This window comes from Felis catus, chromosome E2 (assembly GCF_018350175.1).
Source record: "Felis catus isolate Fca126 chromosome E2, F.catus_Fca126_mat1.0, whole genome shotgun sequence".
In the NCBI taxonomy this organism is placed as follows: domain Eukaryota; kingdom Metazoa; phylum Chordata; class Mammalia; order Carnivora; family Felidae; genus Felis; species Felis catus.
The window spans coordinates 38,530,982-38,549,389 of record NC_058382.1 but is presented as its reverse complement, the minus strand read 5'-3'; the positions used below and the strand labels follow the sequence as shown (position 1 = coordinate 38,549,389).

At 37.4% G+C, this 18,408-nt stretch overlaps 1 long non-coding RNA gene and 1 pseudogene across 1 annotated transcript; one reads left to right on the top strand and one right to left on the bottom strand.

Moving 5' to 3' along the window:
- Positions 1-11,216: 11,216 nt before the first annotated feature.
- Positions 11,217-16,630, bottom strand: LOC123382288. The gene is made up of 3 exons (XR_006590436.1): positions 15,427-16,630; positions 14,822-14,860; positions 11,217-12,343 (listed from the first exon to the last, which is right to left on the bottom strand). It is a non-coding gene; the product is annotated as an uncharacterized LOC123382288 (long non-coding RNA).
- Positions 16,631-17,644: 1,014 nt separating this feature from the next.
- LOC109494663 lies at positions 17,645-17,872 on the top strand (annotated as a pseudogene).
- The last annotated feature ends 536 nt before the right edge of the window (positions 17,873-18,408 follow it).

The window sequence follows — 18,408 nt, the reverse complement described above, 5'->3', positions numbered from 1 at the left end:
CTGCACTGACAGCAAAGAGCATGTTTGGGATTCTCTCTCCCTTTCTCTTTCTGCTCCTCCCTTGCTCAGGCAGGCATTCTTTCTCTCTCTCTCAAAAAATAAATAAACTTAAAAAAAAGAACTTACTCTGATCAACTAATTTCATTGAGGTAAGTATTTTTTCCACTTTACATTTTCAGAAAAAAAATCATATTAACCAAGAGCCCGTTAAATTGATTATTCTTCTAAAACTTTAACTTGCCCTCCATACAGACATGAATTAAGTGAGTTAAATGAAATAAATACAGCCTCTAGCTATATGTAAGCCTACATTAAAAATGCACATTTTTTAAATCTTAGCTTTTAAAAAACATGCAGCTGCTTTTTACTTCAAGTTGTCCTTCCCCTTTCCCTTGTATGTGATGATGGCTGTAGCAAGTGGGGAACCAGATTCCTGTAAGCATTATGCATTATTTAGTGTGAATTTACATACTGTTTCATTTTAAGTGCTTTACAAGTATCCTATAAATACAGGGAATTATTTGACTATCTAGGCAGAGAGGAAAAGCAAGTTCGGAAAAGGAGTTTGCAGGAATATATGAGGTCCAGTTCCAAAATGCAATATTCCTTTCCTTTTCTTCTGACAGTTCTGAATTCTATTCTTTTCACATGTGAGAATCTGAAATGGATTAAAACTGTACACTATACACCTATTTTATGAATATTCAGGGTTTCATACAACTATAATATTTATATTGAGATATTTCATATAACCTTATAGACTGTCAACCCTCTCTCTAATTTACATCTTTAGCACTTTGAGTTCATGTTAAGTTAATCTGCTTGGAAATTATCTTTCAAAAGTAGCCCACAGAAAGGAGGAAGGATGTAACCATATTAAGAATGTTTTTGGGTGCCTGGGTGGCTCAGCCAGTTGAGCATCTGACTCTAGATTTCGGCTCAGATCATAGACTCATGGTTCATAGGATCAAGCCCCACAGTGGGATCTATACGGATAATGCAGAGCGTACCTGGGATTCTCTCTCTCCCTCTCTCTACACCCACCTCCCCCCACTCATGCATGCACACACTCTCTCAAAATAAATAAACATTTTAAAAAAGCAAGTGAAATATCTCTACTGTTTGGCAGTGAAGACTACCACATTCAGGGTAAAAAGTTAAACATAACACCACTGTAGTCTCAAACCCTTCTCTTGTCTTAATGCCCTAAAAGTGCCATTTTTCTATCCAAGGCTGAATGTTAAGGCTGGCATGTGATTCACATAATGGTAGCTAGCATTTTGTTCTCACTATGAGCTGAGATGAAGTGGTTATTTTTATGTCTAATTCATAAATCATATATTTTATGAAATGAACTTGGAAGTCTAATGGAAAATTCAAATCTTGCTCTCACAAATTCTTGAAAGAAAAAAATTAATATTTCCCTAGGTCTCCTACATACCTTTAGATAACTAAAATTGCTCATTTTAGAATGACTGTGTGTCGTGTTGGTTTTTAATTCATTAATTTAAAATTCCCTTGATGGAATTTCTATGACTGCAGGCACAGTAAAGATAGGAAAATAGTGATTGCAAATGTAGGAAGGTGTCAAGTTTCCAACTTGATATATTTAACATTCATTGCAGAATTTTCCTAGCACAACAAAATGCCCAATAATTAAGGTCCAACAGAGGGTAACCTCCTGGGTTGATGAGAGGGGAAAGGTAATCCTTTTTCAAACCTACTGCCATCTTAGGATTCTTTCTTAAAGAGCTTGGGCTATAAGAAGTTTTAAACATTTAGTGGAAAAAATTTAATATATTGTGTTTTTTTTATTCGGTCAAAACCAGAATAAAAGTATACAGTGGAGAATATCCCAAGCACAACCTGGATAAGATAGAGGATATGCTTTTTCTTCTTCATCGAGAAAAGAATCTCCCAGGGGTTCAAGGACTTCCATAGGAGTAGACCACGTTAGTCTGAGAAGAAGACTGGAACTGCAGCTGTTGAGAATAGAGAAATGTCAACAGTAGTAGCAACAGCAGTAGCAAAAGGCATGAATCGTAATTGGTGTGGAATGTGAAGCTCCAGCCAAAGCTAGAGGGATGCAGAATCACACGCTTATTTCTAGAGATGAGAATAATAGCCAGAAGAACTTAGTGCTCAGTTACATATTATACACTTCCTGAAATCAACCAGCTGCAATTTCAGGAGTGAGAGAGAGTTTCCACAATTTGGGGAAGGGAGGAGGGAACAAGAAATAAAGAATGACCTTATTATACTTTTCCTAAATCTTTTGCATACTTTGGGGTCCTGTTAATAAGAAAATGTATTATATTCCTTTGATTTAATTAACCTCAGTTGTTTGCACATACAAATAATTTAAAGAGGAAGGTAATTATAGGGGTTTGAGGGCAAAATCTATTCCCCAAATATAAGAGCTCTCTTTGAGGGTATCATTTGTGCATTTTATTCAACACTGAAAGACCAAGGCTTAGTTCAAACCCTGTGAAAAAGAACTTTCCATCTAAGACAGAAGCCAGTACCTGCATTGGCCATCCAAAAGTGAAAGTGAAATGGAGATTAATCCCTCTCTCACCTTTGCTTCCGTGGTATTTTATCTGAAATTTGGAACTTGTCAGGTTCCTTTCTAGAATCCAACCCTGTCATCATTTCTTCCCATTCTTCCTCAATCTGTCTGTCACGTTGTGTGCACCTACTGTTTGTTAAATCCATAATTTGTTCACTAATCCACTCAATAAACAAATGGAGGAATTAAATGATCTTGAATATTAAGTAGGATTTTCTTGGTCATAGAATGCTTAGTATTTAACCAAACAAATGCTGCTGGAAAATCTAACTCTGAGGACATGGATTGTGCCAACCCTTTTTGCTCTACTTTCCTTGACTCTTCCAGTATGTGGTATACAGTGGTCACCCAAATGGCTGCTGCAATACCTCAAACCCAGCTCAGTTGAATGAAAGAGTGGGTGGATTGTAGGAACAATCTGAACTTCTGGTAGTAGTCTTGCTGATGTGTATTACTGGCATTTCTGGGTGTATAAAATTTAGAGAGCAATAAAAATAGTTTAAGAGACCCTAAAGAGATATGTGCTTTGGTTTAAAGCCCTCTGGGCTTCTAAGTGAATAGATTTGTTTGGGTAATTGTGAGTGAGGATTTTCTTGTAAGCACTAGGGACTGTTCAGTTTAATTGTATTGCATCTGGTGCTGATTCTGTTTTTTTTTTTTCCCAAAATATTTTCCTCTTTTGTATTGTGTGCCTTGGATAAGGCCAAAGGATTCATAGCTGTTGTTCATCTTTCTTTTACATAGGCTATGTTCCCTGTATAACTCCATTATCTATGTGTTGTCAACTATATTGACTTTTACTAGGGTTTGATTATAAGATGGACATATATAAACCTCTTACTAGACCCATGAGGTCAGAATCATTATAATTCCCATAATAGAGAATTGGAAATTGAGACTCAGGCTAAATCATTTGCCCTGGGTCACACAATTAGTGAAATCATGAAATCACGTTAAAAATTTCAAAGGTTATATTCTTTATCTATGAAAACAAATCCTTCTCAACATTCATCACCTCTTTACCTCTTCAGCCATAGCTGCTGATCATATATATCATTTATCTAAAATATTTAATAGAATTGTTTTAACTTAATATTAATTTAATTATTTTATTCATTTTAAAAATTTTATCTTACTTTATATATATGTAACTACCATAAATGCAAAATCAGTATTTTTTTCACCACAAATAGGAAGACACCGTAAAGATTGATGTAATAAAAGGAAAACAATGTGATTATATTCTCATGGGACATTGTTGTCCATGAGAATGCTTTCAACTTGACACCTGTTATCAACATAGAAATTTGTATAAAAGTAGCTTAGGAAATACTAGGTGATAGAGATATGTTTTCATCATTTACGTGATCTTTTAAAAATATTTTAATGTATATTTACATTAAAAATATTTTAATGTATATTTGAGAGGGGTGGTAGGAGGGGAAGAGAGACAGGGAGACACAGAATCTGAAACAGGCTCCAGGTTCTGAACTGTCAACACACAGCCCAACGTGGGGCTCGAACTCATGAACTGAGAGATCATGACTTGAGCCCAAGTCAGATACTTAACTGACTGAAACCACCCATGTGCCCCTGACATGATCTTTTAATCAAGAGTAGAATATAATTGAAATGGAAATACTTTACTGTATGAGTTCATATTACTTAAATGCTGTGTCAATGAGCCAAAGATGTCTTCCATGTAAATCATGACTGGCACCATGCTTCGGAAAACATGGGAATTTTCCATCCAACTTTCAGATGAAGGTCATTTAGGGGAGTCAGTGATCAGCTGGTTCAAATGAGGAATATACCATGACACCTTCACGTAGGAAAACAGTTGCTAATTCTGCCATCCATATTGCTGACGTTTTTGTACTACTCGCTAACTTCTGGACATAGCATCCACTTAAAGTGGAAAGGCATGGTAGGAACACTGATGGAGTTCAACTAGCTCATGAAGAAGTTGCAAGAATCATAAACTCTCTTCTCATATTTGTTTTGAGTGGCAGATGTATTTTCCTAGATAAAGCACCCTATCTCCCCAGTAAGTTTGACTCCCTTGAGTATTACAACAGCCTGTATTACAGTCTACAATTTGATTTGTTACTTTATCTGATAAACTTGGAAATGTTCCCTGATGTAATTAGTTTAAAAAAAAACATCATACAGAGAAAATTCCCCAAATCTACCCATTTTAAATCCTCAAATGTTGGTGCTCTTCGAACAGCCCACTCTGGGTTCATTTTCTATCACATAAGACACAGAGCCTCTCTTGTCCAGTTAGGAGCCTTCTCTGAGTCAAGTCATGCACTTTTACTTTAAAATACTTCATTTTAGAATATTTGGAAAGAATCCAACTGTCAATAGGATTTGAGGTCCTTTAGCAGGCTTTTTGAGGTCCTTTCACTCTCCAGTCTCACATGAGCATTGTGATCTACTGTTCTGAGTTCCAGTCACACAAACCTTGCAGCACAATTTTTTATTTCCTTGGGCTGGAATTCATGTGCCTACCTTTTTTCTATTTTGTCTCTTGATCCATTCAGCCCTTCCTGCCTTGTTAAAGCAGTCTTTTATGGAATATATTAGATCAAATTTCGTGTTTACATATTTTTGTACCACCCTATACATTTCCTCGACTGGGGACATTAAAATGGAAATCACCTAATTATGTAGTGTTTAATTAATGACTTTCTCTCCTAATAGACCGTAAGTCCATAAAAGCCAAACCGGGACTTTTTATTCTACTACCATATCCCTAACTGCCAGGCACAGTGAGTGGATGCTCATTACATAGTTACTGCATGGGAATGAGTGTCCACGTGAAGGTGAAAATAATGGATAGATGGACAGTTGTTTGGGTATTTACCTTTAGGGGAGAAAGAGCATTTTCCAGATAACCACAATGGTTTTCATAAATAACACATCAGACACTAAAAAGAGCACAGTTAAAAGTGGCATATTTGAGGACATGTAGGTGAGATCCACGCAGCTATGGTGAAGCTGCATTTTATTTTTCTTGTTCTTGTAGGGTAACATCTGTGAACTGTTCATGCTAATTAGCATCACCTGGTGGTGATTGCTTAAGGAGAGCCTATGAATTAAGATCTTGATTGGATGACTGTTCAAGATCCTTTTTTTCAAACATTTTCTTTTTCCTTTGTAAATAATCTGTGATTTTTTTTTCCCCTCTCATTTATGGAACTTGACGACTTTATGTATTTCCTTTGAATCAGCACTAAGGATGCTATCACTCAAAATCGTTTGGCAAAACAAGATGTTGGCCATGGAACAGCAAGAAAGGTTTCAAGGTGAAGAAAGGCAGTCATGGGGTTCCCAGGCCCCCACCCTTGTCATTACTGTGCCCTTCACCCTCTCTCCTGCTCCTGCGCTGTACCTCTCCCCTTACCAACTTGCAACTTGCTCACCCGCTTAGCTCACATACCCATGTGTTTTGGACATGAGGTGAGGAGGTGGAGGAGGGGGAATGGGGATATAATAGCGGTTCGGGGAGTGCAGGGGATTGCAGAGCAAGAAAATAGATGAGAGCAGCAGGAGGCAGTGGGAAGACCCGCTGAGAGTGGAGACAGGCAGCATTTATATCCCAACCTTATGTCTCCCAGGCCAGTTTTGGCTCTGTGTTCTTCTTTACCATGCTGGTGTTCCCTCTGTTTGGAATGTCCTTGTCACTTGGAATATTCATAGTGTCCTCCAAGGCCCTGTTGACACACCACCTAAAACCCTCACATTAATCAGCCCTGCCCCGTGTGCCAATTTGTTTTTACGTCACTTTTAATGTTTGTGTTTACGTGTCTTATTCCTAGTAAGATTGTGAGTGCCAAGAAATAAGGGTTTGGGGTTTATTCGCGTACATATTCTAGGAAAGTGTCTGGCTCAGGGTAGATGTTGAATAAATATTTATTGAAAGAAGGAAGGAAGGAAAGAAAAAAGAAAGAAAAACAAAGAAAGGGAGGGAGGAAGGGATGGAGAAAGAAAAGAAGAGGAAAAAGAAAAGAAAGCCATTTATGACATATTAAAAAAAAAAAGCCTGCTACAACCCCATTGAGCAGTAGAAAGTGCCTGTGTTTTGGAGTCAGACCAAAGTCCCAGTTCTTCTGTTATTATTACCTTAGGTTTTATAACATTTCTGTAAATATCAAAGCCTTAGTTTTGTTTTGTTTTGTTTTGTTTTTTAACTCTGGAGGAAATCAAACAGGCAATCCATGTATGAAGAGCCCACCTAGTACGTAGGGCACATTTAGGACTCCCCACCTCCTGTTCCTATCCTTTCTCCCACAAGTACACAGACATGAAATACTGCATCTACCTCTTGTTTAGGATTCAGATGACATGAAATGCATTTGTTTAATGCTTTTCATTATTTATTTTTCACAAATAAAACCTGTGTTAACTTGTTGCAAAGTTACCAGTGAAAGAAAAGCAGTCCATGCCTGCTAAATTGGTCCATCACCATTTAAATTGGTAGTGCGTTTTGAGAATTTGGATAGTTGTTTCCAAAACAGTCTCGCATTTAGAAGACCTAAGGAATACCCTACCCTCTTGAATGAGATTTGCATGAGGCTCCTTACCCAGTAGTCCACAGGTTCTGTATGCACTGTTTAAATATTCCCAAACCACCCCAGATTCTTCCACTCTGACTTCCCCATTGTCTCTGAACTTCAGGAATGACTGTATGGAAGCTGGTCACAGAGCCAAGTGCAAATGGGAAGCTCTCCCCACCGTCTCTGACTTCTGCTTCTACAGTTAGGCTTGTGATCAGTAAAGCCTAGTTCTAAGCCCCTCTTTCCTCATCATTTAAACTAGGGTAAAAATAATACCCTTGTATACTTATAATGAGAAATAAATACAGTACAAACCCCAGGTCCTGGCCTATGGTAGCGACTCAGTAAATATAATTTCTTTGATGTAACCTATGATAATATCTGCTCTGAGCCTTGCCACCATCATGTGGTCACAAATTCATCTCATGCTGTCCTTCAACCCTCTGAAAATCATTTTCCCCTACATATTTAAAAAGGCCAGATGGTTTGTTTTTTAAGTTTTGAAAGAGCAACACCTGGGTGGCTCATTGGCTAAGTGTCCGACCCTTGGTGTCAGCACAGGTCTTGATCTCACATGAGGCTGAGCCCAACATTGGACTCTGTGCTGACATTGTAGAGCATGCTTGGGATTCTTTCTCTTTCCCTCTCTCTCTGCCCCTCCCACACTCGCTCTCTCAAAATAAATAAACTTTAAAAATATTAAGAAAGAAGCATGGGCATTTACTAAGGGTAAGAAGTTATTGAGAATGGTTGTAATGAAGCTGTTTAATCACAGATTTCATAAAGAACCTAAAATAATTCCTGGTCTTAAGGTCATAAGTGGGGCAGCTATAGGAAAATACTGATTTGAGGGGGTGTTGGTTAAAACCACATAAAGATTTAAAAAAACACAAGAAAACTGCAGCATTCTGAAAATATGGCAAGGATTATTTTGATATGAAAACAAGTATTATTGTTGAACATTTCCTGTAAAATTGAATATCTCCATCTCTAAAGGAAGCAGTCTTGGCACCTACTAAATATGTGGGACAGAGAAAAATTATAATTTATTGATGGTGCCTCTTCCAGGCATTCAGTTAAGTACTTTTGATATAGTAACTCATCAAATTCTTACAAAACCCTGTAAGATATCTATGATCATCTACACTTTAATTATTAGGAGACATACTAAGCTAAATACATGTTCAAATAAAATAAGGTAGGAATAAAGCATTACCCGTATTTGAATGCAATTTTTTTTATTAAAGTGTGCAGCCTAACCAAATATTCAGAAGTTCGGCTATAGTAAACTCAAAGTGCATCTGCCTATATCATTTGTAAATCATTTGCCTGTTTTTGGAGAAAACATTTTACTGGTCACAGAAATAGCTTAATACATTCTCAGATGGAACAATTTCATTTGTTATTTCTTGAAGATTTCACTACCCCTCTCTTTCAAGCAGACAAACTCTTTGCAAAATTGAAACTCCTTTTATATGAAACTTCCCAAATCTACCCTCATCCCAGATAGATTTCACCTATTCTATCCCTGTATTTCCATAGTATGCTTTACTGTATTACAATGTTTTACTAGCTAGTTATTAATAATTTATTTCTCTGTGAATGCTGCTCTCAATTCCATTAGATTTTCAGCTCCGGGAGGGTAGATTTTCGGTCAGACTATACGAAACTGACATTTTTAGGTCAGAATTATGAAATAAAAATCTCAGTGGTTCATATTTACTAGATCCTACTTAATTTTATATCTATCAGAGGCCCTAGAAGGATGGCTAATTTTTTTTTATAAAAACCTGTTTATTTAATGCATATTCTGTGCCAAGAAACCCACTTGACATTTTAAACATTGTAATTTATCACCAGAGCAACTACCTGGCATTTTTATTGTAACAGTTTATAGATAATAACTGTGCAGCTCAAAATATTTTAGTAAAAATTAAAATTTTTCTTTAGATATTGAGTCCATTAGCTTGTGTCTCATTCTCAAATGTATTCAGTTTCCATCATTGAAGATTACTGGATATATACTTATTGAATGAAACCAAGTACTTCTAAGGTGGAACAAAAGTAGGAATTATTTTGCAAATTTCAGAATCAATTTTAGTATATGTGCTGCCGAAGCGAGCACCAGAATCGATTTTAAATGTTTTTTTTTTTTTTTTTTTGCTAAAATCTGAGACGTAAGTATAAATTCATAGAAAATTTAGTTTCCATTATAGGAGTTTCAGGTAAAAATGGCTGTTGTTGCTTATCCTTCAAGTTAGAAAATCTTGTTTTAACATTATCTTAATTTTACTCACTGAGGACCTCCGATGCTTGTTAATACATGCCTGTTTGATCAAATTTTAATCAGAATGGGTAGCATAATTCTGTCTTCAGGTCCCACGATGAAATGTGTGTTTATTATGCAAGGGACATGGCCATTGCCCTCACACATCTATTGCAACTGAGTGTGTGTCTCCAAGGCTGTTTCAAAGGTTAGAGAAAGGTGTTTGATAAAAGATAATCTCCATAAAGATACAACCTGGTCTTCCTCCCCATCGACTGCATCTCGCACAAAATGTGACCTCGACATATCTTTCTCTTCTCTCATGTCTTTTAAAATATATGTGCTGATCTTGTCCCAAAAATAAATAAAAACGTTGGAAAAAAAATACAATATATGTGCTGATCAGAAACAATTGAGAAAGGGTGAGAGAGAGACAGAGAGAGAAACAGACAGACCAAGGTGAACTGATCAGAAACAATTGAGAGAGGGTGAAAGAGAGAGAGAGACAGACAGACAGACCAAGGTGTACTGACTTAAGGATGGAGGATGGTCAGAACTGATAATCCATCAAATTGTATTTGCCCTCTAGATTCCTCATCCTAACCCAACCTTGAGCGTTCCAACTATGAGATAGTAACCAGCTATGTAAAAATAATATGTGACAAAAGAACTATCAAAATATATGAATACTAAAACTATGCGCACTGAACACTTTCAGCTCTAATTATGCGGGTATACAAATCAGCAAAAGCAGCTGTTTTGGGGACTGCATTTCATTGACTTCAGATTAGCAAAGATTTGAAAAGGCATTCATCGACTGTGACATTGTGCCTGTCTTTTTCATCCCTCAAAGACCATTCTGTGAGACACTGTTATGATTCAAATGTCATTCACACTGGAGTAGCAGGAACAAAGCAGGATTTCCAGTAGAAGAAGATCTAATTAAGAGAATAATATTTACTTATTGTCTGTGTCTAATTAGTTTCCCCTGTATTCGTGTTTATAAAGGTGGCTCTGTTATAATTACAGTTCAACAAGAAGTAGTTATGTAATGTGTCCTATTGTAAAAAATATAGCTCAGATACTCTAAGGTCTTTTCCCCTCTTCCTTTACACTTACCAACACATACACACAATAGAGCTATCAAATGGTTACATTTCACTCATTACTTTTTCTTCACAGTGTGAGACACACAGTAATAAGTTCAGTGGGGGGAAAAAGTACTGTTATTTCACCATCTGATGAATCCAACCTCTGCAGCACATAAGCCTCTGAATGTGGGGGGTGATTAGAAGCTCACTGTATGTTTTCTTGCATTTTAAAAATTATACTTCTCTCTCCCTCTCCCTCGCATGTGCATTTTCTGCAAAAGGATAATAAAATAGAGTAAGATGGGGCGCCTGGGTGGCGCAGTCGGTTAAGCGTCCGACTTCAGCCAGGTCACGATCTTGCGGTCCGTGAGTTCGAGCCCCGCGTCAGGCTCTGGGTTGATGGCTCGGAGCCTGGAGCCTGTTTCTGATTCTGTGTCTCCCTCTCTCTCTGCCCCTCCCCCGTTCATGCTCTGTCTCTCTCTGTCCCAAAAATAAATAAAAAATGCTGAAAAAAAAATTTAAAAATAGAGTAAGATGAAAATGACGTAGATGTGGGTTGCCAATGTGGGCAAATAGACTCCAATTATTGATACCGTGTGTTCATGGAGGAGGTAAATTTGGGATGAAAAGCAATCACATGATTTTCTGTGCTTACTAAGATCTCAAAAGATAATTTTGATCATGCCAATATATTGTTACTTGTCTTTAAGAAACTGTGTTAAATGCAATCAGGAACATGTAAGGTCGTATACATCTCATCCCTGCAAAAACTCTCATGCTCTCTTGTCCACATTCCTTAATACCCTAACCTAAAACAGTTTAGGATAGCTACAGAAGAGGGTGATGTCGGGTGCTGTTACAAGTCAGAAAATATCAGTGGCTCAACAAAATAGAGTTTTATTTGTATTCATGAAACTGTAAAATGAGTGTGTTCCTGGACACCAGGTGATGTTTCTCCACGTGGCAGGTCAGGCCCCAGGCTGATTCCATTTACTGGGGTTCTCAGATTTTTCTCGTAACCAAGATAGAAACAATGGGAAAAAAAAAACTTTTTAAAATTCTGGCCCAGAAGGGACAGACATCCCGTAAGCTCACTTCCCATTGGTAAGAATAAAGTCACAAGATATGTGTCTGGGAACTACAGTTTGTTGCTGGGCAACCTTCTCCCAGTGACAATTCCAGATTTTGAAAGAGGAGCACACATTCTGATGCAGAGCCAACCAGCTTTTCTGCATTGTTCCTACAGGAATATGGAGCAGGCTGCTCCATTCCTCTTCGCCATTTCGTTTTGGTGAATCCTCACTCAAACCTCAAACTACGTTCAAGCATAATTTCTCTTTACGGTCGTCTGTGATCTGCCCAGACAAGATAAGAAATCGCGTCTTTCTTGCAGCTCTAACATCTGTAAATCTTTCTAGTAGAGTAGGTAAAGTGTTTGTGCATAACTATTTAATTGTCTGTCTCTTATGATCATTTCTAGTATCGTTTCTACTACTTTCACTCACTCTCCTTGAGTTATTTCATCTGCCTTCATTGCTTCAGTTGTCATTTATACTATGATGGATTCCACATCTGTACCTCTAGCGTAACGCATTCTCTAGATCTTGAGGCTGGTAATGTGAATTATTCAGGATTCTCAGAGAAACAGAATAGTAGAAAGAGAACAATATATGAAGAGATTTATTCTAATATTGGCTTGTGGAGTATAGAATATAGAGAGAACTGAGATGTCCCATACTATGCTTTCTGCAATGGAGAGACCCAGGAAAGCATTTGGCATAGTTTGAAGGCTTGAGAGTCAAAGAGCCAATGTTGTTTTCCAGTCAGAGTCTGAAGGCCTGAGATCCAGGAGCACCTAGGTTAGGAGAAGATTGACGTCACAACTCGTGCAATCAAGCAGAGAACAAATCAACCTTCTTGTTGTATTCAGGCCTGAAGATTGAGTGATGATTATGGACATTGGTGAGGAACATCAGCTTTCCTCAGTCCATTAATTCAAATGCTAATCTATTTCAGAAACACCCTCACAGACACATCCAGGAATGATATTTAGCCTGATTCTCTGGGCGTTCCTTGGCCCAGACAAGTTGTTACATAAAATTAACCATCACACAACTACACACCTACTTGGGAATATTTAATGGCAATATATTTATATATGTTGCTGCATTTCAAACCATCCCAAACTTTAGTGGCATAAAGCAACTATTATATTAAAAAAATTTTTTTTGAAGTTTATTTATTTTGAGAGAGAGACAGTGTGTGTGTGAGGGGCAGGGCATGGAGAGAGAGAGAGAAAGAGGGAGGGAGGGAGGGAGGGAGGGAGGGAGAGAGAGAGAGAGAGAGAGAGAGAGAGAGAGAGAGAGAAAGAACCAAGTAGGTTCCATGTTGCCAGCACAGAGCCCAACACAGGGCTTGAATCCATGAAACACTGAGATCATGACCTGAGCCGAAACCAAGGGTTGGATGCTTAACCATCTGAGCCACCCAGGCATCCCATAAAGCAACCATCTTAGCGTGCTTATGATTTTGTGGTTTAAGACCCAGGCAGAGCACGGGGGAGGTGTCTTATCTGTGCTCCGTAGTGACTGGAATCCTCAACTAGGGTGATGCAAATTTCCAGAGACAGCTTGCTTTGATGAACTGAGTCTATGTTTGGGCCTTCATTTCTGACTGTCAGCTGGATTACTTGGTTATTTTTATTATTTTTGCTGTGTTTGGAATACACAAGTCGGCTTCTGTGCTCACCTATCCAGTACATACAAACGGATGCCTGTAACAGTCTCTCAACTACATTTTTCTTTAACTTTGTGAATATTTTGCTGGGGGTTAAAAGTTTTATTTCAGAACACAAGTTTTTATTGCTTTATGATTCCTCTAAATTGTCCTAAAAAAATCAACAGTCTTTCTTTAGTTCATTTTCCTCTTGTCATATTTTAACATAGTGAGCTTGAAGAAGCCAATTGCCATGTTTTAATGTTTTGCCTATAAATTTCCTAGCCAGATCCATGAGTCAATTGGGCACTCTTTCTCTTTTCCATATTTTCTCAGGCTACAGTGTTGTCAAACATTCTGCTATTACATAGGTAGTGTCTCTCGTTTTTCTTTTTCTTTCTTCCTTTTTTTTTCTCCAGTCTCCAGAAACTTTTCCCTCGTTGTCTTTCAGGACCTCCTCAACAGGCTTCTTAAGAAAATTCTGGCCTCCATCCACCATTTTAAAGTCAGTGCCACAAGTTGTAAATTTTTATTGTAGTGTCCTATCATTCCCAGATAACTGAGTTTTGTTACAGTTAACTATTGCTGTGTTACAAGATATTCCATATTTAGTGCATAAAGGAATGACTGTTTTGTTACACTGGTTACTTTGTTTTGATTAAGAATTTGGGTAGTACACCATAGGGATGGATTTTCTCTGTTGTGCTCTTACTTGGACCCTAAGCTGGGATAGCTCAATTAGTTGGAAGTGGGTAAGACAACTTGATAAAATTCCCAATCCTTTAAAGTTACAACTTCAGCACATTCTTTGGTCTCCATTTATATTCTAACTAGTTAGAGATCCCCTTCCATCTCATTATATATGCATAGATTTTCCCCTGATATCCTGGAATTCCTTTTAATAGCATTACTTATTTTATGGGAAAGAAAGAAAAAAAAAAGACAACTTTGACCTGCCTTTCTATCTCATAAAACTAAATTCTCTGTGAAAGGAGAGAGAATATCATTCTTGTTTACCATCATATCTTCACCACAATACATTGTTACATGTCAGGTACTCAATAAATACTTCATGAATTTTGAAGCCATCAATTGTTTTTTAGTTCCCACTGGAAAACAGAATTATCTTAGTGGAAGTTCATCTCAGTGACATAGTTGTATGTTTGTCCAGATCTAAACATACACAGAATTTATCCAAGATACATTAAGACAAGTTAGCTAGAGGGAAAGCCAAGTCATGATTTATAGTGAGGAGACAAATGTTTTAATGAGTAAGACAGTACTCAGAATATAATCTGAAAGGCATTGCAAAGCCAGAGAGAATGAATCACAATTTCAAAAGGTGGGATGAAAGTGACATTGCCAAAAAACAGAAACAGAACAAAACACTGAAGCTAATGGGTTGGTTTGGATAGATGCATTACGCCATCTGGTTTTGCTTGAGGAAAGGAGCTTCACAGATATGACAACTTAAAGGAGTGTTTTAGACTATGAATTAATTGGAGGCTATGATGAACAACATAGCATTTCCAGTATCTTCTCTTCCATGCAAAAATCTTGGTAAGTGAGCACCTAGGAAGTTACCCATTGGTCTTTGAGAGCACTTACTAAAACTCACCTGGGATTTATACTGGTGTTGGGATATAGTTGGAAATGACTAGGAGGAAAGACATTAAAAGAAGTCAAAGAAGGCCATCATTGAGAAAAAATAATAGACAATGATATTTAGGTAAAGTCTCATCCATTGCTATTTTCCCATAATTATTAAGACATTTATATTTAATCAGTACTAAATTTCAAGAAAAGGGTGTCTGATAATTATAAAATTGGACTCAGGTCTGTTGGACACAGAAAGTTCCTTTGTCAACAGTGATATGAAAGCCATACTGTATAATCTCTTGGTTTTACATTCTGTGTCTTTTGCTCAAATACTTTAACATGTACTCTAATGCACTAGACACTCTTAAACCTGAGTTCTTATGTGGAAAAGCTCTCCTGATTCACCTATGACACCTCTGCTCATTTTAAACCTTGTGTTAGAACTTGTGCAGTGGTCAGTCTCTACACCATGAGTGAGGTGGGCTCATTTCCCTAGGCATAGACTAAACTACTAAATTCACATATATTCTGTCATTATGTTGACCAAAACATGGTGTCATCCTCAATATTCTAGCTCATTACTTAGGCTGTCTATAGTAAAAATTAAGTGAAAAAGGGACTTACTGGAAACTGTGGGATAACAGAGATTTCTTCAATCAGAATCTCTTCATATTTCCTCCAAAAAAAACATACCATTGACAGGAAAGATCAAATAAAATAATACATCACCCATACTTGACACATAACTACAGTACAGAGAATTCTACAGTCCTCAAGTTATAATAATTAAGAAAATACATATAAAACACCAGCAAATTTAGCTCCACACTTCATACTGAAACAGAGCCAGATAGAGACTATAAAATAGGAAAAGGTAGCCTATGTCCACCACTACAGAACACTGATATAAGTCACCTTAAGAGTTAAAAAGGGTGGGGGAAGACTTCTACACTGAAAGGGGAAATAAGAACACACCTGATCAGTAGATCGTGATACTTGATATTGTGAAGTTAAAAGAAAGTAGCTTTAAAATGTGTCCAAAGAACAGAAGAACAGTATCAGGAAGAATTGGGTTTGGGAGAGCCAGAGGCTTATTTGCAAACTTGGTGGTGAGGAGAGAGAGAAAGAAAGAGAGAGATGGAAAAGGGCAGAAGGAGAGAGGAAACCACAAAATCAGAAGAAATACTAGCTTCTCCTCCAAAGAGTGTCATTTCTTAATGGTCCATACTTCACTGTGCCAAAAGAGACGCTTTTAAACCGAGAAACCTAGTGAGTTATTCAAACACCACTCTGTGAGTATAAAATCACCTGTTATTACTTGTGCAGGATAATATAAAACATTTGAAAATGAATAAAGGCTGTCTAATCAGATATACTGTGTAAATTTAGTATAAGAACATTGACCACTAGAAAATATTTCAGTTGATGATAAATCACCTCCCTAAAAATATTCCACCTCAAAACAGAAGTAAACTATACCATAATATGTCAAATTGAACTGAATATCTTTCAGCATGTCTTTACAGTAGAAAGAAAACAACCTCAAGTCACAGATTTATAGACTCAGAAATGGACAAAAAAAGAAAGATGCAAAATGAAAATTAACCAAATGTAGAAAACAAAAATTAAAGACAGAGAAAAATACGTAACAATTTATAACTAAAGAAAAATCACAATTATGCCTGTTTTCCAATAGAAACAACTGAAAATTTCACAAAAGAAATTAGATGAAATTAGCTAAAGCAACCAAATAGTGATGGAGATAAAAGATTGTTGGGATGGGGTGCTTGGGTGGCTCAGTCAGTCGAGCAACCAACTTTGGCTCAGGTCATGATCTCACCACTCTTGGGTTCAAGCCCTGCATCAGGCTCTCTACTCACAGCTCAGAGCCTGGAACCTGCTTCAGATTTTGTGTCTCTGTGTCTCCCTCTCTCTCTGCCCCTCCCCCTCTGGCACTCTGTCTCTTTCTCTCTCAAAAATGAATAAAAACATAAAAAAGATTGCTGAGGATGATCCATCCTTGAAGAAGAAAAAACAAAACTGTAGATGAGAACTAATATTTAAAGCTGTAATCCAAGAAAATTTGGGAGTTGCAAAAGCAGATCTGAATACGTATATTTAAAAGTATACTGTGGGGGCGCCTGGGTGGCGCAGTCGGTTAAGCGTCCGACTTCAGCCAGGTCACGATCTCGCGGTCCATGAGTTCGAGCCCCGCGTCAGGCTCTGGGCTGATGGCTCGGAGCCTGGAGCCTGTTTCCGATTCTGTGTCTCCCTCTTTCTCTGCCCCTTCCCCGTTCATGCTCTGTCTCTCTCTCTGTCCCAAAAATAAATAAAAAAAAACGTTGAAAAAAAATTAAAAAAAAAAGTATACTGTGTATGTGGAAAAATTGATCTGGAATTATCAACTCTGAGAGATAACCTAGTAAAACTATCAGACTCAAGAAATTCTAAGTAGCTGAGGTAATGGGAACCATAAAAGAAATTTGAAATTCCAGAAGTTATATTCTCATTTAAAAAAAAGGTAGAAAAAAGGCAAAAAAAAGCAAACACAGCCTCACAAAACTCATCCCTTTAACATAATTAGAACACAGAGAAGTTCAGTTACCTAGAATATATAGAAAAAAACAAGGACATAGAGATTGGTATGAGAGGCTACTACTGTCCAAATCTTGGACAACTTGTCACCAACAATAATATATAGCAATGTTCAAAATCACTTACCCAAAATGTTCAGTTCTTTCAAGGGAGGGTTTAACTGCCAGGAGACAAATATTGGCAGTCTCTTTCATTTCCATCCCTTTGCTTCCTGCAGGTCACATGCTCTCCTGCAGGCTTTGTAGTTATGCCTCATAACCTTGAGGAAATCAAGAACTTTCTGTTCACAGCCAGGAGAAAGGATGCCAAATCTGTCAAGGTCAAGTAAATAGGATAATGTGAAATTTAAAGCTTGATGCAGTAGACATTTTATATTGTGTTTATCACAGACAAAAAGAAAGCAGAGAATCCGAGGCACTCTCTGCTCCAAGTTTTGGCAGTGAAGGAGCAAGGAGCAGAAATGAACCAGACATAGTGATTTGAACTGTGTTAATTTTTTAAATAGAAGGAAGGAAGGGAGGGAGGGAGGGAGGGAGGGAGGAAGAAAGGAAGAAAGAGGGAAGAGAAGGAGGAAGGGGAGGTAAAAATGAGTAAACTTTTTTCAGGGATAAGAATGCCAGCTAGTAACTGTATAAGGGATGATAAAATTTTTAAGATCACCATTGTGCAATTCCCAATGTAATAATTATGTAGGCAGTGATTATCAGTGTTATATGCTTAAATGAAATCTTTTTGGGAAAGAGAATATTTATAATCTTCCACTGTATAACCTCATACTAAACCCCCTTAATTGTAAACTCTTCAAACTATCACACCATAGTATAACCTTTAATTGTGAAAGATATCTTTCCGTATCTTTGAATGGAAACATCTGTCAGACACCACCTGAATCACGTGATTTGTAAAACTAATAGTGAGAAAAGTTGATGTCATCTTGTACATTTTTGGCCAAAATTTGGGGCTCTACGTTTTGAAAATGATGAAACCAGCACAAGAATTTCAAAAATAAAG